At 45.4% G+C, this 26,883-nt stretch overlaps 1 non-coding gene across 1 annotated transcript; it reads right to left on the bottom strand.

Annotated features, from left to right (window-relative positions):
• Positions 1-20,220: 20,220 nt before the first annotated feature.
• On the bottom strand, positions 20,221-20,383 carry LOC143937526 (U1 spliceosomal RNA). Its single transcript, XR_013263663.1, has one exon. It is a non-coding gene; the product is annotated as a U1 spliceosomal RNA (small nuclear RNA).
• Positions 20,384-26,883: the final 6,500 nt, after the last annotated feature.

Here is a 26,883-nt window from a genome sequence, read left to right on the forward strand (position 1 = left end):
AAGGGTGGAGGAGAGGTGTGTCAGAATCACCAGTAGTAGCATTTTGGAGGCGTGGTGGCGGAACAACCTCCAACACTACTGCACCTTGTCCTGCATCCTTTCCAGCTTCCAAAAGAGTCACCCAATGCGCAGTGAAAGATAGGTAACGTCCCTGTCCATGCCTGCTGGACCATGAGTCACCGGTAATATGCACCTTACCGCTGACTGCCCTATCCAGCGAGGCTAAGACATTGCCTTCCACATGCTGGTAGAGAGCCGGAATCACCTTCCGTGAGAAAAAGTGGCATTTGGGAACCTGCCACTGAGGAACTGAACATTGCACAAACTCACGGAAGGGGGCAGAGTCTACCAACTAAAAAAGCAGCAGTTGAAGTGCTAGCAATTTAGCCAAGCTAGCATTCAACTGCTGGGCATGTGGATGGGTGGGAGTGAACTTCTTTTGACGGTGCAGAAGCTGGGGCAGGGAAATTTTCCTGGTACAATCGGACGTCGGTGTACCGATAGCAGATTGCCCGCAAGTACTTGGCTGTGACACACCTAATTCTACAACTTCATTCCTCTCAGTGCAGGTTTCACAGAGGACTGAAAGTACAGTGGGATTGGAGATCCCAGCTGATGAGGAGCAAGGAAACATCCTCTTTGATCTTTGGTGTGGGTCTTTTAGGTACGCTTGCCAACGAACTGCATGGCAGGTCGACATATGTCTGGTCAAGCATGTGGTGTCCAAGTGGCAGATGTTTTGGCCACACGAGATACGCTTGAGACATATGTTGCAAATAGCAGCAGTGCGATCTGAGGCACTCAAAAAAGGCCCACACCAAAGAAACTTGGAATAACGCGCAGAGGCAGCGCCCTGCACATGCGGAGCTCTGTGGTGTGATGCATTCGGTGTGCTGCCCTTAAGCTGGCCCCTGGAGGGCATCCTGCCTCGTTGGAGAAGTGCCTCCTCCTCCTCTCTCCTATCAGGCATCCACGTGGAGTCAGTGACCAGTACCCTTAGCCTGGATGAGAGAGGGTGAAAACGGCTTGGTCATCCACTCTACCAAGTCTTCGTGTCAGGGAAATGCCCAGAGCGGACGTGCGACTGGGCGCTCTGGGGTGCGCCGGTGTGCGCTGGCGTGCACCTGTGCATGTTAATGTGCGGGCGAGCGCCTGTGCGCGCTAATGTGCGGGCGCGTGCTTGTGCGCATGTGTGTGCGTCTTCGGGCGTGTGCGTGCATGCGCTGGTGCGCGTCACCATGCCTGCTTGGTTCCAATCGCCCTATTTATGTGTTCCCCGCATTGTGCTTGGTGCTGTCCGATCTGCAGCTCCCTGTGCCCTAGTACCTGTTACTTTGCTTTGAAGCTCCTGATCTCCTGACTACCCAACTTGACCTTCGGATTGTCCTGTTTGCTGCCTGCCCTTGACCTCGGCCTGTCTGTGACCTTGAACCTGCCTGCTCCACTGTACCGCACTGCCCGCCTGTTGCCGATCATGCCTGTGACTGGACTTGCCCCACCAGCTCTTGCTCTGCATCCGCTGCCAGCGTCCTGCTGCCTGGAGACCACCGACCAATCTGCATCAAGCCCTTGGGCATCTTCTCCTGCAACAACCCACCAGGCTCTCATACCAATCTGTGCTCCCGTGTCTCCTGTCCATACTACCAGGGGCTGCGAACCAGACATGTAAGGAAGGCCTTCCCCTGCTATCTCGGGCTCATCAGTCAGGTACGTGAAGTCTGACAGTATCGGACAGCCATGTCTGAGCCCAAGCAGAGAGCCTCCCCCATAGAGGAACTGCGCAGACACCTGGCGGGTCTCACACAAGCTGTGAAGAGCCTTCAAGTAGGCTACACCAGATTGGAAGGTCAAATCCAGGTTCTGTCCTCTCCCACACACCAACAAGGTGTTTCCGCTGATGGACCAGCATCAACACCCTCTGTAGTAATGCTACCACCTGAGTCTGGGGTACCTACCCCTGAGAGAGTTTCTGGCGATCTCAGTAAATACCGGTCATTCCGCAATGCTTGCAAGCTCGACTTTGCCTTGCAACCATGCACCTTCTCATTGGAAGCGACTAAAGTGGGCTTTGTAATTTCTCTCTTGTCCGGAGAACCACAGACCTGGGCCCACCGCCTCATGGAGCAGAAGTCGAACTCCCTTGATAATCTGGATACCTTCTTTGCTGCCATGTCCCAGCTATATGAGGATCCCCAGTTAAAAGCAACCACTGAGGCCACTTTGCACGCCTTGCAGCAGGGGCGCAGGGCAGTTGAAGATTATGTGGTGGAGTTCAGGCAGAGTTCCGATACCGAATGGAACCACGCTGCCCTGCGTTACGAATTCCGCATGGGATTATCTGATTTACTTTCGCCAATTTCGGCCCTTCCCAAGGTCCCTAGTGCAACCGTCTCTTTTCGGCTGACCTCTCTTGCCCCTCCGGCTCCGGTTCTCGACACCCCTGAACCTATGCAGCTGGGTCTCATCCGTACATCCCTCACTCCGGAAGAACGGCAATGCCGAAGAGTCAGTAATCTATGCATGTATTGGGGTGAACCCAGTCACTACGTGAGATCTTTTCCCAACAAGACACATAAATCTTTTCCAATTCCTCCCAAGCATGCATCTACCTTGCCAAAATCTGTTTCTCACCTTGCTCTCTCTGTCATCCTACAGCTTCCCGACAAGGATGTACCAGTTCCAGTCATAATTGACTCCGGTGCCTGCAGTTGTTTTATTGATCTAACTTTTGCTGCTAACCATCGCATACCCCTCTAACCAAAACCTCAGAGCCTTGCTGTACACCTTGCTGATGGCTCCATCCTCAGTTCTGGCTCTGTCACTCGGGAAACCATCCCCTTACTGGCCACCATGGGCTCTAATCATCAAGAACTCTTATGGCTGGGCACCATCTCATCACCTCTTTTTCCCATTATTCTGGGAATGCCTTGTTTACAGGCCCACAATCCTAACTTCAGTTGGGCCATGGGGGAAATCAAGTTCCTTTCCCGATATTGTCAGCAGCACTGCTTGCACGAAGTTCCTACAAAACCTACTAAGCTCCTTTGCCTGGACACTGACCCCGAATTACAACAGGCGATTTCTGCACCCTATCGGGATTTCCTGGATATGTTCAGCAAGAAAGGGGCAGAGACTTTACCCCTGCATAGACCCTACGATTGCCCGATAGAGCTTCTGCCAGGAACTGAAGTTCCCTTCGGGAGAATTTTCCCATTAACAAGAGCTGGAAACCCTAAAGGTTTATATCACTGAAATCCTCAAGAAAGGCTTTATTCGCCCTGTCTACCTCTCGGGCCTGGGGCTGGCATATTTTTTGTTGAAAAAAAGGACCACTCTCTACGTCCCTGTATTGACTATCGGGAGCTAAATAAGATAACAATCAAGAATCGCTACCCGTTGCCTCTTGTAACCGAACTCTTCCAAAGGCTGGGATCCGCTGTCATCTTCACCAAGTTAGACCTCCGTGGTGTCTACAATTTGATCCGTATTCAAGAGGGGGACGAGTGGAAAACAGCTTTCCGTACTCGATTTGGGCACTTTGAATATCTCGTCATGCCCTTCTGTCTATGCAATGCACCCGCAACGTTCCAACACTTTGTAAATTATATCTTCCGTGATCTTCTGGACTTGTACATCATAGTATACCTGGATTATATCCTAATCTTTTCCTCGTCAGTCACTGACCATCGCAGGCACGTCCGAAATGTGTTAACTGGACTTAGGCAGCACGGCCTTTTATGGCAAGTTGGAGAAGTGTGAATTTGAGCTCCAGTGCATACAGTTTCTTCGCCTGATCATTTCCATTGATGGTATCAAAATGGACCCCCAAAAGGTGTCCGCCATCCTGGACTGGCCCGCTCCTACCGATAAAAAGGGAGTTCAGTGTTTTATTGGCTTTGCCAATTTTTATCGTAAATTCATTAGGGGCTTCTCTGCGATAATTGCCCCCATCACTGAACTCACCAAGCAGGGGAATCGTTTCTAATGGCCCCTAAGGCCCAAGCCGCCTTCGAAAAACCGAAAGAGCTGTTTACCTCCGCTTCCATCCTGAAGCACCCGGACCCTACGCTGCCCTTTGTCCTTGAGTTAGACGCATCGGAGATTGCAGTGGGAGCTGTGCTCTCCCAGCAGCAAGGTGCCAAGGCCCTCCTCTATCCAGTGGCCTTCTTCTCACGCAAGCTCTCCCCAGTGGAGAAAAATTACGATGTGGGAGAACGGGAACTACTGGCCATCAAGGCAGCCTTGGAGGAGTGGCGTTACTTGCTAGAGGGTGCTGCACATCCAATCCTGGTCTATACCAACCACAAAAACCTAGAGTATCTGAGAACAGCGAAGAGATTGAAACCACGCCAGGCGAGATGGGCCCTGTTTTTCTCCAGATTTCAGTTCCACATTACCTACAGACCTGGCTCCATAAACATCAAACCGATGGTCTTTCCTGTATGTTACATGATGCTGAAGAATCTTTACCCCAGACTCCATCCTTCCTGCTGGAAATTTCTTGTTACTCCAGGGGGACCTCCTGTCTCAAATTAAGCAAGCCTCTGTGGCATGAACCCCATCGGTTGAAAACGATGTAAGGTTGCAGGATGGCGTGTTCTGGTACAAGGACAAAATTCTGGTCCCAGAGAATTTGAGGGTGGCAATTCTGGAACTCTGCCACGACCACAAGTTGGCCGGACACTTTGGCACAAACAGGGAAGTTGGTGCAGCGTGCATTCTGGTGGCCTCAGCTGACAAACGATTGTAAGAACTATGTTGAGTCTTGCGCTACCTGTGCCCGGAGCAAGATTAGCCGGGCAAGAACCTGGGGCTTACTAAGGCCCGTACCCATCCCAGAAAGACCTTGGAAGATGATATCAATGGACTTCATCATGGAGCTGCCTCAGGCAGAAGGCTTCTCTACCATTTTCATTGGCGGACGACAGTTTGTCTAAAATGGCCCACTTCCTGCCTATGAAGGGCACACCTTCGGCCATGGAAACAGCAAAGGTGTTCATCAAAGCGGTAGTGAGGCTGCATGGGGTTCCATCAAGCATCGTATCCGACCGAGGTGTTCAATTTACCTCCAGATTTTGGAAGGCTCTCTGCGGTTCCCTTGAAATTGAGTTGGCTTTCTCATCTGCCTATCACCCCCAGACGAATGGGCAGATGGAGAGAACTAATCAAACTTTGGAACAGTACCTCCGCTGCTTCTCTGCCTTCTCACAAGACGGTTGGGTCTCTCTCCTGCCTATTGCAGAGTTTGCCTACAACAACCCGTTGCATTCTGCTATTAAGCAGACACCATTCTTCGCAAACTACGGTTACCACCCATCCTTCCTGCTTGGTTCTGTACCTGAGTGTGCCATTCCCGCAGTGTCCGAAACAATGGACTTCTTCCTGACTAACAACAAATTGCTACAAGAGACTATGGCAAAAACTCAGGAATACAACAAGAGGATGTTTGACAGGAAGAAGTGGGGAGAACTCGTCCTAGTACCTGGCAACCAAGTTTGGCTCTCTACAGCTAACCTAAAGATGACTTACCCTTCAAGAAAACTAGGTCCTAAGTTCTTGGGCCCCTTTTCGGTCAAGAGGAAAATTAATGATGTGATGTACGAGCTCAACTTACCCGTTTCGCTGAAAATTCACCCAGTCTTCCACGTATCCCTGTTGAAACCCGTTACCCCCAATCCTTTTACCGGCCCAAATACTAGTCCACCTAAACCCGTAATCATCGACAATGAAGAGGAATTTGAGGTCGAAGCGATACTGGACTGTAGGAAAAGGGGTAACCAAATCCAGTATTTAATCAAGTGGAGGGGGTACGGACCGGAAGACAACTCCTGGGAGCCAGAAAGCAATTTACATGCGGAAGAACTTCTAAGTGCCTTTAAGAGTACCCACGCCGATTGGACCGGATGGGCATCTGGAGGCTGCCCTTGAGGAGGGGGCACTGTCAGGGAAATGCCCGGAACGGACATGCGACTGGGCGCTATGGGGTGCGCCGGTGTGCCCTGGTGCGCGCTGGCACTCGTGGACACGTGACTGTGCGCGCTAATGTGTGTGCCAATCGGCCTAATTAGGTGTTCCCCGCAGTGTGCTCGGTGCTGTCCGATCTGCAGCTCCCTGTGCCCTAGTACCCGTTACCTTGCTTTAAATCTCCTGATCTCCTGACTGCCCGGCATGACCTTCAGATTGTCCTGTTTGCTGCCTGCCCTTGACCTCGGCCTGTATTTGACCTTGAACTTGCCTGCTCCACTGTACCGCACTGCTGCCTGTTGCCAACCCTGCCTGTGACCTGGACTTTGAACTTACCTGATCCCTTGTACTGCACCGCCTGTCTGTTGCCGACGGTGCCTGTGACTGGACTTGCCTCACCAGCTCTTGCTCTGCATCCGCTGCCAGCGTCCTGCTGCCTGGAGACCACTGACCCATCTGCATCAAGCCCTTGGGCCTCTTCTCCTGCAACAACCCGCCAGGCTCTCATATCAATCTGTGCTCCCATGCCTCCTGTCCATACTACCAGGGGCCGTGAACCAGACACGTAAGGGAGGCCTTCCCCTGCTATCTCGGGCTCATCAGTCAGGTACGTGAAGTCTGACACTTCGGCATGTTGTGGCTCAACATGTCCAGCTGTCAAAAATAAGGACAAGCATATCCAATGGCCACGTGCTGATGAGGATGCACCGTGTCCATGACCAGCACTGTTGTCTCTAGCATCAGAGCCTGCTTGCCCTCTTTTATTGGCTCATGACTGTCTGCCTCTCCTTGTTGGCCTTCCAGACATACTAATGGCCTGCAGGGAGATGTAGCTGCACAAATCTGGGACGTATATACTGATATACTGCAGCCAGCAGAATCAACTGCCTGTCTGTAGTATTATTAATATGAGAACACCAGCAATTGGGGTAGCTTTATGTGCACACTGTGCAGAGGACACAGTACACCGACTGTAATTACTGCAGCTGGCTGCGGTATAGAATCAGCAGAACACCAGCAATTGGGGTAGCTTTAGGCGCACACTGTGCAGATGACACAATACACCGACTGTAATTACTACAGCTGCCTGCCTGTGGTATAGGATCAGAAGAACACCAGCAATTGGGGTAGCTTTAAGTGCACACTGTGCCGATGACACAATACACTGACTGTAATTGCTGCAGCTGCCTGCAGTATAGGATCTGAAGAACACCAGCAATTGGGGTAGCTTTAAGTGCACACTGTGCAGATGACACAGTACACCGACTGTAATTACTGCAGCTGCCTGCCTGTGGTATAGGACCAGCAGTACATCAGCAATTGGGGTAGCTTTAGGTGCACACTGTGCAGATGGCACAATACACCGACTGGAATTGCTACAGCTGCCTGAGGATAGGATCAGCAGAACACCAGAAATTGGGATAGCTTTAGGCATACACTGTGCAGATGGCACAATACACCGACTGTAAATGCTACAGCTGCCTGCGGATAGGATAAGCAGAACAACAGAAATTGGGGTAGCTTTAGGCGTACACTGTGCAGGTGGCACAATACACCGACTGCAATTGCTGCAGCTGCCTGCCTGTGGTATAGGATCAGCAGAACACCAGCAATTGGGGTAGCTTTAGGTGTACACTGTGCAGGTGGCACAATACACCAACTGTAATTGCTGCAGCTGCCTGCCTGTGGTATAGGATCAGCAGAACACCAGCAATTGGGGTAGCTTTAGGTGTACACTGTGCAGGTGGCACAATACACCCACTGTAATTGCTGCAGCAGCTGCCTGCCTGTGGTATAGGATCAGCAGAACACCAGCAATTGGGGTAGCTTTAGGTGTACACTGTGCAGGTGGCACAATACACCCACTGTAATTGCTGCAGCAGCTGCCTGCCTGTGGTATAGGATCAGCAGAACACCAGCAATTGGGGTAGCTTTAGGTGTACACTGTGCAGGTGGCACAATACACCGACTGTAATTGCTGCAGCTGCCTGCCTGTGGTATAGGATCAGCAGAACACCAGCAATTGGGGTAGCTTTAGGTGTACACTGTGCAGGTGGCACAATACACCCACTGTAATTGCTGCAGCAGCTGCCTGCCTGTGGTATAGGATCAGCAGAACACCAGCAATTGGGGTAGCTTTAGGTGTACACTGTGCAGGTGGCACAATACACCCACTGTAATTGCTGCAGCAGCTGCCTGCCTGTGGTATAGGATCAGCAGAACACCAGCAATTGGGGTAGCTTTAGGTGTACACTGTGCAGGTGGCACAATACACCGACTGTAATTGAAACAGCTTCAAATGAAATGCAATCACACTGTCTCTCCGTCTATCTTTCTCCGCAGCCGCAACACACTAAACAAGGCTGCCACGCAGGTGGCCTTATATAGTGTGGGGCATGTACTAAACCCCCTGAGCCATACTTGGCCAAAGTCACCCTGGCTTTGGCCAATTACGGCTCTCAGTTTTTTCTGCGCTGTGATTGGCCAGAGCATGCGGGTCATAGTGCATGCTTGGCCAATCATAAGCCAGCAATGCACTGCGATGCTGCAATGAATTATGGGTCTTGACGCGCCACTCAAATTTGGAGCGAACAGGCCATAACATTCAGAATTTGAAAATCCGATTGCCTCTTGGGGGATCAGGAAGGAATTTTTTCCCGTGCTTTAGCAAATTGGATCATGCTCTACTGTGGTTTTTCGCTTTCCTCTGGATCAACTGTGGGTATAGAATTGGGTATGTGGGATTGTATGATATTTATTTTTATAGCCAACATAAACTTTACCCTGTGTGTGCTATAAAATGTAAAAGAGAGTGTAATGACACTAATGACAATGGAGTGAGCAAGTAAACAATGAAAGTGAATCTAATCTCTAATCTTTATGACCCAGTGATTGAATGAACAGGTGAATAATTATGGATTTACAAGATTATGCCAAAAATTCATATATTTATTCATACCGTTGACACGTTAATCTCATGAAATTAATATTACAGCTCAACAAGTGTATACTGATTGCAATCACTGTCAGCTCTATATATAATGCAAAGAAATAGCTAAAACTATATGGGATTCTAGTGTGCAATTTAGATCTGGTTTTCCTTGTATTTCATATGAAAACCTTTGACTGCCCTATTAATTTTTATTTTTTTTAACAATTGTGCAAAATGTTTCCTTTTTTAGTCCTACCAAAACTGCTAGAAGATCATTCTGAAGATAACAAAAGAAAAAAGTTGTGAAGATTATTATTTTTTTATAATGAAATAGGAACACAGCTGGATGTAGCAGCTATCATTAAATTCTGGAGCAGTTGCACCTGTTGCACCCCTTGTATTCAATACCTGGACATAAGTGATGGACACAGACAGGGGCTTCAGCTTGTGTAAGACTGGTGAACACAACAAGCTGTTATAAAGCCTTTTAATCGGTTTTAATTGGTTTCAGTTTAAATGAGCTAAATACATTTCAGGTGCATCAAAACAAAAATAATGCAAAGTATTATCATTTGTTTTCTTTAAGAGTCAGCCACAGCCTGGGTTGAATAGCTTGTCCCTAGACCAATAGCACTACAATCTCTAAAACCTTGTACACACGGTCAGATTATTGGATGAATTTGTCAGTTTTTTGTTGCATGCTCATCTCAAATCGAAAGTGAAGAGGGTACTAACCATCCGAAAATTTTCAGATAACAGAATTCAACGTCAGAAGTGACGTAAGGTGTTGAATTATTTTGTATGTGTTCTTTCATTTCTGAGCATGCCTAGTCTTGCACTTAATTATTTTTTTTTGGTCACAGACAATTTTGAAGCCTGCACGTCCAGTTTTTGTCTGCCGAAAATTCGTAATCGGCTGTCAAAAGCAGCATAATAACGATCAGAAAATCGGCAGATCGTTCATCGGACAAAATTTAAGATCTGACCTCGTATTATATGGTTTGGGTAAATCTGAAGACAAAATCCTTCAGAAAATCTAATAGTGTGTATGGGGCCTAAAGCTCATGCTCCTTGCTGAATGGAAAGCGGATATTCTGCGCATTTAGACACACAATCTTTTTGATCAAACCACTTCAGCCCCAGAAGGTTCCCCCCACCATGACCAGGCCATTTTTTGCAATATAGGACTGTGTTGCTTTAATTGACTGCAACATTACAGCGGACAAATCTGATACTAAGTGTCACATTTTTTAAAGACCAGTGACACCAATACTGTACTGTCAGTGCTAAAAAAAAAGAAAAAGCACTGTCACTGTATAAATGAAACTGGCAGGGAAGGTGTTAATATCATTGGCGATCAAAGGGTTAAGTGTACTCCTAGGGAGCACTTGCTAACTGTGGTTGGGATGGACTGACCGTAGTAAGAGAGAGATCTGTGTTTCTGATTACGTAGGCAGTCTGCCTCTCCAGCAAATGATTGCAGGTGGCCAGCGGACACGCAGATTGGCTCCTGCTGTGTCCAATCACGTGAGCCCCAGAGTCGGGAAAAGGAATCACATACAGGTATGTGTTTTTCCACTTAAGGGATGCCCTGCCACAGTACATGTACGTGGGGCGGTCCTTAAGTGGTTAAACAAACAACTAAGCTGGCTAGAACTTGCATATGAGGAAGTGCCTGCCACATTTTCACACCTCTTACTGTGAAGAAGCATTTCCATATGCAGAGGTTAAATCTAGATTCAGGCTAAACCCTAGATTCAAAATGCGCCCCCTTGTTTTTTGCAATGACCTTAAATTGGATGTAAACCCACTCTCTCTGGTTATCTAGAAGGATATACATGTCTCCTGCATGTATACTTATCTGTCAAATGTCTCCCCTCTGTCTGCTATGAGACCTGAAAAAATTCAGATTTTGTGGGTGGGTCTGTTTTCCAGGGCTCAGTGGGTGGAGTCGTGATGTCAGTAGACTCCCCGCCCACCTCTACACTCCCCTTATCAACATGCATTTTCTCCTGCGTATAGCTTACACTGCACTTCTGCTATGATCACTAATATCCAGTCAAAACCCAGAAAAGTCCCCACATGACTTCAGCATGCCAAATCATGCAGATGTATAACAGCCAATCCTTGCAGAGCTGCTGAAGAAAGGAGTGGGGGTGGGAATTAAAAAGTAACGCATGTCTTAGGCTACTGATATGTAAATCACAGCAAGGGGGAAGAACGGACAAAGATTTCACAGTTCGTCCGTTTTATTTCACTGAAAAAGATATGAGGATTGCTCAGAGCTGGATTAACTCTTTGTGGCAAAACTGGGCACAGCTGATCTGAAATCCCATACTCTATATTGTGCCAGCCAAAAAAAATAAAAAATTTCCAGGTTTACATCCACTTTAAAGTTCACTATATGGGCCATTTATACATTGACTCAAGTGATCATATCTGCCATTAAATGCCTCACCGTGAAATAAACACAAGGGCTTTTGATTATTTCATGGTGCCACTTTACCTAGCTGATATCTCACTCTTTGTACCTTGAACAATATACAGATGAAAGAACATTTTCTCATCATTTATTCAACAAAATATCAATAGATGAAATTATGTATTGCCCAATTTAGGACCAGTTCACACTATTGTGATGTGAGAACCCTGCAAATCAACTGCAGGTTCCCGCATCGCACCCGACACGCACGGCAGTTCATACTGCGATATGCAAAATGCTGGGGAGTGTCATTATATGTTAACGACACCCCCATTTCAGCTTGCATATCGCAATGCAAACTGACAGTTCGGACATGAATCGGATCGCATATGCGTGAACACACATGTGATCCGATTCTGGTCCGAACTGAAAAAATGGTCCTGTGCGTGTTTGCACTGAATGCGGTGCGATATCAGCCATTCTATCTGTATGGCTGACCACGCACCTGCACAGACATCGCATGTAATGTGAACAGCAGTGTGCTGCGCATTACATGCAATGTCTGCCATCGCAATAGTGTGCACCGGCCCTTAACAGCAATGACGTTTAAAGTATGACTAAAGGCAAAAATTTTTGACAACTGTCAGTTTTTATTGCTGTCTGTGCCCCTATTAGGGAGTTTTACCACTCTATTTCTCCTGTTTATCGTTGAGCGCAAAAGAAAATTTTGGGTTGTCCCTAGAAAAGAGTGGAAATCTTCCAGTGGGGAAACTGGTTTTAGTGACCTGGGGTTTCTGCAAGTAATTTCCTTAATCACTTCTGCCCCGGAAGATTTGGCTGCTCAATGACCAGGCCATTTTTTGCAACAAGACATTGCATGGCCTTAAATGACAATTGCGCGGTCGTGCGACGCTGTACCCAAATAAAACTGACGTCCTTTTTTCCACAAATAGAGCTTTCTTTTGGTGGTATTTGATCATCTCTGTGGTTTTTATTTTTTGCGCTATTAACAAAAAAGTGACCATTTTGAAAAAAAAACGCAATACTTTGTACTTTTTGCTATAATGCCTATCCCCAATTTTTTTTTTTTAAAAAGCAATTTTTTTCCTCAGTTTTGTGCCAATATGTATTCTTCTACATATTTTTGGTAATAAAAATTGCAATAAGCGTATATTGATTGGTTGCACAAAAGTTATAGCGTCTACAGAATAGGGGAAAGATTTATGACATTTTTATTATTATTATTTTTACTAGTAATGGGGTTGATCAGCGTTTTTTTTTTTAAATCGGGACTGCAACATTATGGAGGACAGATCGGACACTTTAGGCCCCTTTCACACTGGGGCATTTTTCAGGCGTTTTAGCATTAAAAAAAGCGCCTGAAAGAAGCCACATCTGTAATCCCAATGTGAAAGCCCGAGTGCTTTCACACTGAGGCTCTGCGCTGGCAGGGCGTCAAAAAAAGTCCAGCAAGCAGCTTCTTTGCAGCGCTTTTGGAGCAGTGAATACACCGCTCCTACTGCGCCCCTTCCCAATAAAAATCAATGGGAAGCGCCTGCAAAACCCTTGAAAAGTGCCTTTGGCAGCGGCGATTTGTGGGCACTTTTAACCCCTTATTTGGCCACTATCGGGGGTTAAAAGCTCCCCGCTAGCACTTGAAAAATGCTGGTAAAGTGCCACAAGTTTAAGCAGCATGAAAGGGCTCTTAAAGCACTTGGGCTTTCACATTGGGATTGCAGATGGGGCTTCTTTCAAGCTCCTTACCGGCGCTTTTTTTTTAACGCTAAAGCGCCTGAAAAACTCCCCAGTGTGAAAGGGGTCTGAGACACATTTTTGGGATCAGTGACAATTATACCGCAATCAGTGCTATAGAAATGCACTGATTACTGTGTAAATGTCACTGGCAGGGAAAGGGGTGACCAAGGGGTTAACTGTGTTCCCTCAGTGTGTTCTAACTGTAGGGGGGTGGGAGTGACTGGAAGAAATGACAGATCGTTGTTCCTAGCTATTAGGAACTCACGACTTGTCTCTCTTCTCTTCACAAAACAGGAATTTGTGTGTTTGCACACACATGTCCCTGTTCTGGCTCTCTTGCCCGCCGGTCATGTGCATCGGCACCCCCCCCAGTGTAGCGGGACCGTTTAAAGGGACCGACGTACAGCTACGACAGTTTGCAGGATCATGCCGACCTGCTGCTGTATAATGACGGTGGCTGGTCGGCAAGCAGTTAATTTGCAGGGATTTTTTTCTCACTTCCTGTTTGGCTATAGGAAAGGAAGTGAAGTGAAATCTCCACAATGGGACACAGAAGGCAGAAAAAAAAATCTGACAGAGGGTTATAGCCCCCCCTTATTCTATCCAAAATGAGAAAAAAAATGCCTGTGGTTCTACTCTAATATTAGGTATTTTGCATAACCGCCCAGCAGTCTCTGACAGACTGTGAAAATGTTGACCACTTCTCCATGAACAATTCCTTCCATTGCAAGGTATTTGAAGGTTTCCTTGCATTAACTGTCCATAAACAACCCCCCCCCCCCCCCCCCATTTCAATGAAATTCAAATCAGGAGTTTGATTAGGCAAGCATCTTCTTCTTTTTCAACCTTTTCTTGGTAGATTTGTTAGTGTGCTTAGGGTTACCAACTGTCCAGGATTCACCCGGACAGTTCGTGTTTTGAATCATGTGTCCGGGTTTCAGTCCACCTAAACCCAGACATCTTATTCAGAATGTTGAGGGGGCACTATGTGCACCACATTACTATTCTCTTTGGAGTGCCCAAAGGTTTCCCAGGTCTGTTACAATCCTATAGTGTATATTGGAAAAAAAAAATAATAATTATGTGCGGCAACTCTAAGTGTGCTTCAGATAATTTTCATGTTGAAAGATCCTTTTATGATTTATCTTCAACTTTTTAACAGATGGTCTCATATTCTTATCAAGTAAAATAAAAATGAGGCACTGGATTAAATTGATCAGATCAATCATAATGATTGGGATAAGGTACAGTGGTTCTGGTAATGATGCTCTCAACAAAAGCAGGGGGCTCAGATTTGAAGATTCTATCCTGAAGGTCTATGCTGAATAAATTGATCCACTGATCTTTGCCATATCATATATTTCATGTAGCAAACAATTCCACCTTGGTAATTGTGCAACCTCAGAGCCCTTAAATCCTATCATAGGTAAGCTCTGAGGACGGAGAAGATTTTTGACCCGGCAAAACACATTAGCTGTTTTGTGGTGTTTGTGAGCAAATATCAATATTAAAAGCTTTTGGACTTTCAAACCTATTGTTTGGTATTTTCAGAGCACTTTAAGGCTCGGTTCACACAGGGGGCGATGCGAGGCGACACGACTTGCCTCGCCGCGACCTCAGCGGCGACTTGCAAATGACTTCTGTATAGAAGTCAATGCAAGTCGCCCCGAGGTCGCCCAAAAGTAGTACAGGAACCTTTTTTCTAAGTCGGAGCGACTCGAGTCGCTCCTCTTAGAACGGTTCCGTAGTACAGAACGGGGGCGACTTGTCAGGTCGCGGCACGGCAAGTCGTGTCGCCTCCCGTCGCCCCCTGTGTGAACCGAGCCTAAGGCCCCATTCACACCTGAGCGTTTTTAAAGCTTGAAGCCTGAAGCTATAAAATGCTGGAGGGGAAAAAATCTATTATTCTCAATGAAGATTGGTCACATCTCCACTCCATCACCTGAAGCTGAACGCCTGAAGCTCAAACAAGTTCTGGACCCTTTTTTGTTGCTCAAATCGGGCAGATTTGGGCGTTTTTCTTCTTTTTACATTGGTGACCTTTTGCCCTGCACAAAATCGCAGCAAAAAAACCTGCAAAATCGCACGATTTTCTGCCTGAAAACGCTACGCTCAGGTGTGAATGGGGCCTTAGCATTCTTATCAAGGCACATAATATGTTGCAGAATTCATAATTGACTTAAAGTGATACTAAACATACACTGTTTAATTTACATTGCCCCTACTCTATAGTCACATGGGCTGCTCAGATGTAATCGGGAGGAAATAGAAACTCACTGAAAACTGAGCATGTGCCAACACTGCTCTGCAAAATCCCTAGCTAAATTGGGGACATGAACAGAAGGGGGAGATAGAGAACAGCAGAATCAATCTTGCCCTTTAAGACTCAGCGGGGGTGCCCATGGGAATCTCCATGAGTCGGGTCACGGGTCCCGCAGACTCGATCGCCGCGGGGATACCTGCGAAACGCCTCACGGAGAGGAAGAACGGGGAGATGCTAAAGTATACAAGTATCTCCCTGTTCTGCCTAGCAACAGTGACACTGATCTCTGCTCCCTGTGATTGGAGCAGAGATCAGTGATGTGTAAAACACAGCCACGCTCCCCACAGTTAGCAACACGCCCCTAGGACACACTTAACCCCTACACTGCCACCTAGTGGTTAACCCCTCCACTGCCAGTGCCATTTACACAGGAATCAGTGCATTTGTATAGCACTGATTGCTGTATAAATAACAATGGTCCCAAAAATGTCCGATGTGTCCACCATAATGTCGCACTCACAATAAAAAAAATTAAAAAGAAAAAACGCTGATCACCGCCATTTAAAAAAATTAATTAATTAATAAAAATGCCATAAAACTATCCCCTATTTTGTAAACGCTATAACTTTTGCGCAAACCAATTAATAATCGCTTATTGCGTTTTTGTTTTTTTTTAACCAAAAATATGTACAAGAATACATATCAGCCTAAACTGAGGAAAAAAATATTTTTTTAAATATATTTTTGGGGGATATTTATCATAGCAAAATTTCTAAATTGTCTTTTTTTGTTTATAGCGCAAAAAATAAAAACTGCAGGGGTGATCAAATACCACCAAAATAAAGTTCTATTTGTAGGAAAAAAAAGGACGTCAATTTTGTTTGGGAGCCACGTCGCACGACCGCGCAATTGTCAGTTAAACCGACGTAGTGCCGAATCGCAAAAAGTGTTCTGGTCAGGAAGGGGGTAAATCCTTCTGAGGCTGAAGTGGTTAAAGGGGTTGTAAAGGTTCATGGTTTTTTACCTTAATGCAGCATATGCATTAAGATGAAAAAACACCTGTCCGTGACCGGCTCCCCCGTTTTACTTACCTGAACCCTGGAACTTGTCCCACGGTGGCATGCTCTCTCTATGCAGGAGGGATTCTTGGCTCTTGAATGGATAGATTACTAGCATCGCAGCCATTGGCTCTCGCTGCTGTCAATCAAATCCAATTATGCGGAGGGCTTAAAAACCCAGGGATAATGGTGTTGTGGTAACCCCCAAAAATCTAACAACCATAATATTAATATTATTTATATCATTACAAAGCAAATGCCCTTTAAAATAAGTTTGGCATAACTACATCAGTATCACCAGCAAAGCAGCTTCATTATTGGCTATTTTCCCATTAACCACTTGCCGACTAGCCACCGCAGAATGGCACAGCTGAGCGAAACAACGTTATATTACATTGCTTCGCCCTGTGGCCATTTCTTCAGCGGGTGGTCCGCTTTCAGATAAAAGTGGTCTATTTTTATTGCATTTTAGTGTAAATATGAGATCTGAAGTCTTTTTGACCCCAGATCTCATATTTAAGAGGACCTGTCATGCGTATTTTCTATTACAAGGGATGTTTACATTCATTGTAATAGGAATAAAAGAGATACCTTTTAAAAAAAAACAAAACAAAAAAACAGTGTACAAATAAAAAGTAATATAAATAAAAATTGCCTCGTCCCGCCGAGCTCACGTGCAGAAGTAAACGCATACGTCAGTTGCGTCCACATATGAAAACAGTGTTCAAACCACACATATGAGGTATCACCACGATCATTAGAGCGAGTGCAATAGACTGCCTCTAACTCAAAACATGCAACCTGTAGAATTTTGTAAACATTGCATATGGAGATTTTTAAGGATAAAAGTTTGTCGCCATTCCACGAACGAGCGGAATTTTGAAGCGTGACATGTTGGGTAGCAGTTTACTTGGCATAGCATCATCTTTCACAATATAAAAAAAAATTGGGCTAACTGTTTTTAATTAAAAAAAGTGTATATTTCCAAACAAAGTGCACTTGTAAGACCGATGCGCCAATCCGGTGTGACAGAAAATATTGCAATGAATGCCATTTTATTCTCTAGGGTGTTAGAAAAATATATATATATATATATATATATATAATGTTTGGGGGTTCTAAGCAATTTTTTGCAAAAAAAAAAAAAAAAGAAGATTTTAACTTGTAAACAAGAAGTTTGAAAAATAGGCCCAGTCTTAAAGTGGTTAAATGGTTAGGTTTAATTTGCTGGGTCCTCAACATATTAGCAGTTTTTTTTTAGTTTTTTTTTTAAATCTATGCCACTTGTAGATTATTTTCTTTACAATGATTAAATCATTTGGTGGTCTTTTTAAATCCCTTGCCAGATTCCAAGACCTTTCACACATGTGGACTGTTATGGATCACCTGTCAGTTTTTTAAGTGGACCTGAACACACGCTCCATGCAGGTCTATGGAGCGACGGATGTCATCGTTGACATGTCCACTGACATCCGATCCGCTGAATCCAGATGGATGGAAACCCTATTTTCCATCTGTCTGGTGGATCGATCGGCTGAAAACGGACAGGCGGTCTGTTTTCATCCGTTCCCTCGAAAAGGAGAGCAGAGCTCTGACAGGTCCATCCCTGCTCAGTAAGCAGAGACGGACCTGTCATCCGACGGCTCAGCGGAGATCAATGGCGCGATCCTTTCTGAGCAAGTGGAGTCCGTTAAAATGGGCGTACGTGTGTGTGTGTGTGTGTGAAAGGGACCATAGGCTGGCCATACATGTTCAAATTTTCTTATACAATTTTCTTTTAGATTTACTAAAAACCATATAATATGAGGCCAAAACTAAATAACTTTCAATCGTATCCAATAAGGCAGGCCCTTGCACTACATATTTAAGGTAAATCTAAAAGAAAATTGTACAAGAAAATTCAACATGTATGGCCAGCGTTATGCTGGCCATACGCTATACGAAAAATCGGGCGAACCCAATTTCGAAAAACGTACGTTTGGCCGCAAGCGCAAACAATGCTGCCATCATGTAATGACCGATAAATCGTTCAGTAGACATAAATAAATTTTATGTTTGTTTTTTAAAATATACCTAGTGCAGACAGGTCAGACGGGAAACAATTTATTTCAATATATTCAATTTATCGTTCGTTCAGCAGAAAATTTCCAAACTTGTCCTACGTTTTTTCAGCTCAAAAACATCCAAATGTTTATCGATTTTTTTTTTTTTTGCCCATTAACTGCCCGAAAAAGAATGAACGAATGGTCTAATGACCGAATTTCGGCCGTTTTTTTGTATAGTGTATGGCCAGCATTAGACAGCTCTATTGATCTTGGCATGATGACACCACACTTGTCAATAGAAAAGAAATCACCAAACCCTAGATATCTGATGATTAAATAAGATAGATTCCACCTGCATTCTCTCTGAGGAGGTTATAATCATTGGCATCTAATCTCGAATACCTGATTCTAATTTCATGAATTTGAAGTGGCAGTAAATGTGAGGCTGTACATACTTGTCCATGTCACAAATCTGCATTTTCATTAATTTAGATGAATGAAGAATATGAGAATAAATATTCCATGCTAATTTTGAGTGTCATTTGTTCAAGTATATCAACTTTACCTGTTTGAAATTAAAATCTAATGTTTGTCAGTTCAAATATGTTAATAAAAAGTCAATCATTTCCATAGTATACCTACTTTCTCACCTGACTATAGAAGAACATATATGACAATCTGTAGCTAGTGAGAGATTATAATGTATCATGGCCCAAAAGCCTCATATTTTTGGATCAAAAGGAGATTGCACAATATTAATATGAAATATTTAATTCCTTTTAATTCCTAACCGCTTAAGCCCCGGACCATTTGGCTGGTCAAAGACCAGACCACCTTTTGCAATTCTGCACTGCATCGCTTTAACTGACAATTGCGCGGCCGTGCGATGTGGCTCCCAAACAAAATTGACTTCCTTTTTTTTTCCCCACAAATAGAGCTTTCTTTTGGTGGTATTTGATCACCAATGTGGTTTTTGTTTTTTACACTATAAACAAAAATAAGAGTGACAATTTTGAAAAAAATGCATTATTTAACTTTCTGCTATAATAAATATTTCCAAAAAAGAAATAAAAAAACGTTTTTTTCCTTAGCTTAGGCCGATACATATTCTTCTACATATTTTCGGTTTAAAAAAAAATCGTAATAAGCGTATATTGATTGCTTTGTGCAAAAGTTATAGCGTCTACAAAATAGGGGATAGTTTTACAGTATTTTTATTCTTTCTCTTTTTTTTTCTTTTTTTTTTTAAATCATGGCTGCAACATTATGGTGGACATGTCGGACAATTTTGACACATTTTTGGGACCATTGTCATTTATACAACAATCAGTGCAAATAAAATTGCATTGATTACTGTAAAAATGTCACTGGCAGTAAAGGGGTTAAAACTAGGGGGCAGTGAAGGGGTTAATATGTATCCTAGGGAGTGTTCTAACTGAAGGGGGACGGGACTGTGGAGGGAAACTAACAGATCACTGTTCATACTCTATATTAGGGATGAGCCGAACACCCCCCGGTTCGGTTCGCACCAGAACTTGCGAACGACCCCCGCGTTCGGTACGAACGTTAGAACCCCATTGAAGTCTATGGGACTCGAACGTTCGAATTGGAAAGTGCTCATTTTAACGGCTAATATGCAAGATAGTGTCCTAAAAAGGGTTTGGCGACCTGCCTCCTGCCTCAGGGGACATGGGTCACTGCAAAAAAAAGTTTTAAAAACTACCGTTTTGGCGGGAGCACTGATTTTTTATTTTTTTTTTTATTTAATTAAACTTTAATTTCAGGGGAAAGCGCGAACGCAGTCCCCCACTACCACAAGTTATGCAGTCGAGTTTCCTGCATTTGAGGAAATCGCAGGGTTCAGCACAGCCGGAGTGCAATGGCCGAGCCTCGCCCTGGGAGAACCACCTTCGTGATCATGGTGTCTCCCCTGCCAGGGAGCACTGATTTTAATGCCGATTAAAGTGAAAAAAAAAAAGTGAAATATTCCTTTAAATATGGTGCCTGCGGGGTGTCTGTAGTATGCCTGTGAAGTGCCACGTGTTTCCCGTGTTTAGAACAGTCCCTGCACAAAATTACATTAAACGGAAATAACACCATTTAAAACTGCTTGCGGTTTTAATGTTATATCTGGTTCCTGCAATATGGTTGAAAATCATTGAGAAACATGGCATGGGTAGCCCTCCCTGCCCATTACCAGCCTATTTGGGTCTTGTACGCATATTAAGGGGAACCCCGTACCCATATTAAAAAAAGGAAATGCGTGTGGCCCCCAGGCCCTATATACTCAGAACAGCAGTATACAGGCGGTGCAAACAAGACAGGGACTGTGTAGGTTTGTTGTGTTAAGTTGAATCTGTTTGTCATTTTCAACCGGTACATTTTTAAAGTGTAGCTCCAGTCAAAAAAACTATCTTTAAGCTTTTTGGAAAACATAGGGAAGGGTTATCACCCCTGTATAATTTGTTTTGTCGTCCATCTTTTTTCATCTCACTTGCTGCTGTCTCCTTGCGTTTGCAAGTAGGAGATGTTTGTAAGTTGGATGTTTGAAAGTAGGGGCCTGCCCTATATTATAGCGGTATGTACTGGGTACAGAGCACGCAGACAGCACGCACTATCTCCTAACACTACTGACTGCAAGCTCTATTATTAACCACTTGTTAGCCCAATGTTTGCATAAAGTGAAAGATGAAGTTATGCTGAGTAAATAGATATCAAACATGTCACTCTTCAAAATTGCACATGCCGTGGAATGGCGCCAAACGTCGCTACTTAAAAAATCCCCATAGGCGACGCTTTAAATATTTTTTTACTGGTTACATGTTTTGAGTTGCAGAGGAGGTCTAGGACTAGAATTATTGCTCTCGCTCTAACATTCTCGGCGATACCTCACATGTGTGGCACATGCGAGCACATGGGGACATGGGCGCTTTCATTTTTATTTTATTTTTTTATTGTTCATTTTACTTTATTTATTTTAGTTTGACATTTTTTTTCCCAAAAATATATTTTTGATCACTTTTATTCCTATTACAAGAAATGTAAACATCCCTTGTAATAGGAATATGGGGTGACAGGTCCTCTTTACAGTGAAATCTGGGGGGTCAATATGACCCCACATCTCACCTCTAGGCTGGGAAGCCTGAAATAAAAAATAAAAAAAAGATTCTGGCTTTGATCGTACTGGCGAGTTGGTAGAAGCACCGGAGGGCGGTGAGGGGTGGGGGGCGTCTATGGCTGGGTATTTCAGGGTATCACCGAGTATGGCTGGGTATCTCTGAGTATGGCTGGGTATGGCAATTTATGGCAGGGTATTACAGAGTATTGGCGGGGTATTGGCGGGGTACTACAGAGTAATAGCAGGGTACTGCACTGCAGAGTAATGGCAGGGTACTGCACTGCAGAGTAATGGCGGGGTACTGCACTGCAGAGTAATGGCGGGGTACTGCAGAGTAATGGCGGGGTACTGAAGAGTAATGGCAGGGTACTGCAGAGTATGCACTGGTATTGCAGAGTATTGGCAGGGAATTGAGGGGTTAAATTCGGTGAGCAGCGATGTGGGCACTGCAGATGCAGCCCACATCGCTGCTGACACCGATCTCTTTCCCCTCCGCTGTACCGATCGGTACAGAAAGGGGAGGGAGGAACAGGCGTCATAACATGACGCCGGTTTGTTTCCAAGTGATCACTCCGTCATTTGACGGAGCAATCACGTGGTAAACGGCCGCTATGAGCGGCCGTTTACCGTGATGCGCCGGGTCCTATGGACCCGGCGGTCACGGATGCTCTCGAGTGCGCACACCTCGGGGCACGCGAGAGCAGAATTCTGGGAGGCCGTTAATTAACGGCCTCTCTGAGTTAAACAACCGCCCTGAAGCCGTTAATCGGCAATGGGCAGTTGTTAAGTGGTTAAAGCTAGATCACTAGCTATATAGGTGAGGTGAATATAGTGGTGTATATTGCAGTCAGGGCACAGACAACAACCACTACACAGCAGCAAGATAGGAAATCAGCCAAAAACGATTGGTGTGTACTGTGTTGAAGGTACACAGAACACCCACTGCTTCAGATGCAAAGTAACACACTACAGGAGGCCGCCTTAAAGGCGGCCTTATATAGTGTGGGGCGTGCACTACACAGCCTGAGCTATGATTGGCCACAGACAGGATGCCTGTGGCCAATCATGGCTCTCCTCGCTGCCGGCGCTGCGATTGGCCAAGCATGCGGGGTCACAGTGCATGCTTGGCCAATCATCGGGCAGCAATGCACTGCGCCAACGCAGTGCATTGTGGTCCGCGCGCGCGTCACTCGAATTTTGACGCGAACGGCCAAAACGTTCGGAATTCGCCGAACGGCCGAACAGCCAATGTTCGAGTCGAACGTACGTTCGACTCGAACACGAAGCTCATCCCTACTCTATATGAACAGCGTAGCATAACGACGATTCGCGCAGCCGAGCCATGCTGCCGCAGTACAACTGCGGAGGCTGGTCGGCTAGCGGTTAAAAAATATGTTTTAAAAATATATCTTTATTTAGCCAAAGAAAATCTGCACTAAAACGCTGCACATTCCTTTAAAGTGAAACTTAGTCCTAAATGTAAAAGCTTACAAGCAGGAAGGATTTGTATTGCAGACATGTCTCTTCTACTCAAGAGGTTTCCAGCAGTAAGGCTGGGTTCACACTGCAGTATGCTTGGGATCACAGCAGGACTCCGGTGGGTCTGCATTCACAGTTCTCAGGTCCGATTTCAGCCTGAATTTTTGGCTGAATTTGGAACCTGAAAGAGACCAAAAGACGCACAGGACTTGCACCAGAGCCGCTGCAGAGATGTGTGAACTGGCTCCATAGAGAGCTGGTCACAATCTCCTGCTATGCGAATTGGATGCTGGGGAAAAACCACATCCAATTTGCATTGGTGTGAACCCAGCCTAAAGTTTTCTTATGTCCATGCAAGATGCTCTAGTGCAGTGTTTCTCAACTCCAGCCCTCAAGGCGCCCCAGCAAGTGATATTTCCAGGCTCTCCATTATTCTGCACAGGTGATTTGATCAGCTTCAATGCCTTAGTAATTACCACAGCTGTTTATTGGAGGGAAATCCTGAAAACATGGCCTGTTGGGGCTCCTTGAGGACTGGAGTTGAGAAACACTGCTCTAGAATCTACACTGAGCTTGACAATCTTGGCATACCTCAGTGCCAGGATGAATGATCTCTTGTGCCGAGGTGTGGGATTTAAATCATCTTGGCCCGGCCAATCAATGTGGAAAACCCTGAACTCAGAGGAAGCCGGGGAGAAGATATCATGGCCAGCAAAGGAACTTGCATAGGTCACATCACTAGAGGGGAGGTGAGCACTGGAAGGCTCATTTCGGCTTTAGGGCTCATTAACACTGATCAGCAGTGGATTGCTTTTCAGAGTGCATTTGACAGACACTTGTAGGCAAGATGCAGTTCCGCCTCCCTGCACAGGTGGGCTGTTTGGCATCCACCATGCATACAGTACAGGCCAGTGTAGGTGTCATCAGGAGAGCAGCTGACCAATTGGACGCAGCTGCCCTGGATGACTTCAGTGGCCATCTTTAGTGGGGGCAGTGATAATGAATATTAATGAATTAAATGCAGTCCATAACAGTGGTGGTGCGTCTATAAAGGGCGCAGGAGTGCCGCCCCTCTCCTGTCACTCTCTAATCACCATAGATAGATTTATGCATTGCATGAATCTATCAATGGTTGCTGCTGACACCCCCTATTCAGGTGCCTGGCCCATTTTCAGTCACTGGGCACCTGAATTACAGCGGTGGGGGTGTTTTTTGGAATCACCTGATTAGAGCTGTAAGCTCTAATAGGCGCCCAAAAAAGTGAGAAGCGGGCGCAACGCTGTGCGTTCTTTGTCACTCAGCTCAATGTTAGCAAAGCCGAGGGAATTCGCTTTGCTAACATTGACCCGCCTCTCAGCCAATCAGATGGCCGGGTCTGTTACTGGTCGCCTGATTAGCTGAAACGTCAGGCGCTGTGATTGGATGCCTATCAGGCATCCAATCATAGGAGAGGACTGAAGGAGAGGAGGACGGGAGAAGACGCATGGAAGACAACGCTTGCCGTCACCCACTGCCCTGCCGAGACAGGGTAAGTGCCCAGCAGATGGCGAGCGGGCAGGGGCGAAGGGGGAACACATTGGCAGCATTGGATGGCACAGTGGCAGCATTGGATGGCACAGTGGCAGCATTGGGAGCATTTGATGTCATATTGGGAGCATTGGATGGGACAGTGGCAACATTTGATGGCACAGTGGCATTATTTGGAGCATTTGATGGCACGGCGACAGCATTGGATGGCACAGTGGGAGCATTTTATGGCACAGTGGCAGCATTGGGAGCATTTGATGGCACAGTGGCAACATTGGATGGCACAGTGACAGCGTTTGATGTGCACAGTGGCTGTGTTTGATGGTTACAGTGGCACCATTTGATGGTTACAGTGGCTGCGTTTGATGGCACGGTGGCACTGTTTGATGGGCACAGTGGCGGTATTTGATGGCACAGTGAGACTGCAATTGATGTTTGTTAATTTTTTTAATTTGTTTGCGCCCCCCCCCCCCAAAAAATTTTGAGCACCAGCCGCTACTGGTCCATAATGAAAAGAACTAGCACTGGTTCTCTTTGGTACATATTTGCAAGTGGCTAGATCAGGGAAATGTTCCAGTGGAGGAGGGACAGAGTAGGGACTGTCCGCCTGTGCTGCAGTTAGGAGCCCTCCTGATCCAGCCACCTCCTCTGTCGGATGTTGTGTGTGTATCATAAGTTGTTTCTGGATATCCTCTGCTAATCCTCTCTGTAAGTGCTGCTGTGCCAGTTTGGCCATGTTTCACCATGAACCTTGATGCTAATATACAGTATTACAATCTGAGGTCTCAGTGTGACTTGGGGTTGCCACCTCATCCCTTTAAACCAAAACACATATGAATTACACAGGTTCTGGCTAATTTAATGCACATAAGGCCCCAAGTGAGTTTAATTACCACCTTAATTAGCCTCAGAACCTGTGTAATTCATATGTGTTTGGGTTTAAAGGTATGAGTGTGACTTTTCTCCTCTCTGGGTTCTCCTAATGCTTGGCTCTGACCACACGTTGAGGGGGTGATATGGCAAAAGTGGTTGCAGTGTGGCCCCATTAACTTGAACGGGTTGCTTTTGATTAACACAGTATTACCCATTGAATGAGAGGGGGGATATTTTTTTCTGCATTTGCATATGTATGCACCCATACGGCTTACTTGGGAGTTTGGGGAAGGCAGTTGAGAGGTGGTAAAAAAATGCAGCTTAACCACTTGCCGACCGGGCCATAGCCGAAAAATGGCTACAGCGTGGTCGTGTTTTTCTGGGTGGATGTCCTCCCAGAATCTTGCTCCCAGGTGCCCCCTGGGGTGCGCACCAGGGAACATCCTTGACCGCCGGGTCCAGAGGACCCAGCGCATCACGGATCACGGTAAACAGCCGCTGATAGCGGCTGTTTACCACGTGATTGCTCCGTCAAATGACGGATCGATCACTTGTAAACATGTCATGACGCTGGTTCCTCCCTCTCCTCTCTGTACCGATCGGTACAGTAAGAGAGGAGAGATGGCAGTAGCGCTGTGGGCTGGATGTGTAGTGCCCACAGCGCTACTCTCTGCCAACACTCTGCCATACTCTGCGCAATAAATTTTAAAAGAAACAAAGAATTTTCTTTTTTTAACTGAATTTTCAATCTTTTTTGATTAATAGCACAAAAAATAAAAATAAAAACAGCAGTGATTAAATACCACCAAAAGAAAACTGTATTTGTGTGAAAAAAGGACAAAAAATGTATTTGGGTACAGTGTTGTATGACTGAGTAATTGTCATTCAAAGTGTGAGAGCACCGAAAGCTGAAAATTGGTCTGGTTAGGTAGGGGGTTTAAGTGCCCAGTGGTCAAGTGGTTAACCATCTATTTTTACCATTCCCCAACGGCAAGTGTAAACAAGGCCTTTAGGCTTAGAAAAGCTACTTAAAGCTTCCTTTACACACTGTTCTTATACAAGCTGAAGCCCTTGTGTACAAAGCCTACATAGGGTCCATAATTATAAGACTTGAAAACCATTGAATCTCTTAAACTGTGAACCCAGTAAAGCTGAATATAGAATTACAGTTTGAGCACTGTAACCGTTTCTATGGATTAGTAGGTGAATGCGACATTCTGCTATCTAGTGGCTTTTCCGTGTTGATGTTGCAGTCTATTTTAGTTTGAGCACATTTCTTCTTTCTTGTATTATTAAAGACTTAAAATTGTTTGCTTTCATGTGAATGGATATGACACACTTCCGATGTGTCAAGACATCATACTGAATTATGACGGAGCAATCACTGGATTTGTTTTATATTCTTTATGCTGAGCGAGAGGAAATGCTCTCCCTTACAGAGGCTAAT

This window comes from Lithobates pipiens, unplaced genomic scaffold (genome assembly GCF_037356315.1).
Source record: "Lithobates pipiens isolate NorthernLeopardFrog02 unplaced genomic scaffold, aLitPip1_a1.2 Scaffold_28, whole genome shotgun sequence".
NCBI lineage: Eukaryota > Metazoa > Chordata > Amphibia > Anura > Ranidae > Lithobates > Lithobates pipiens.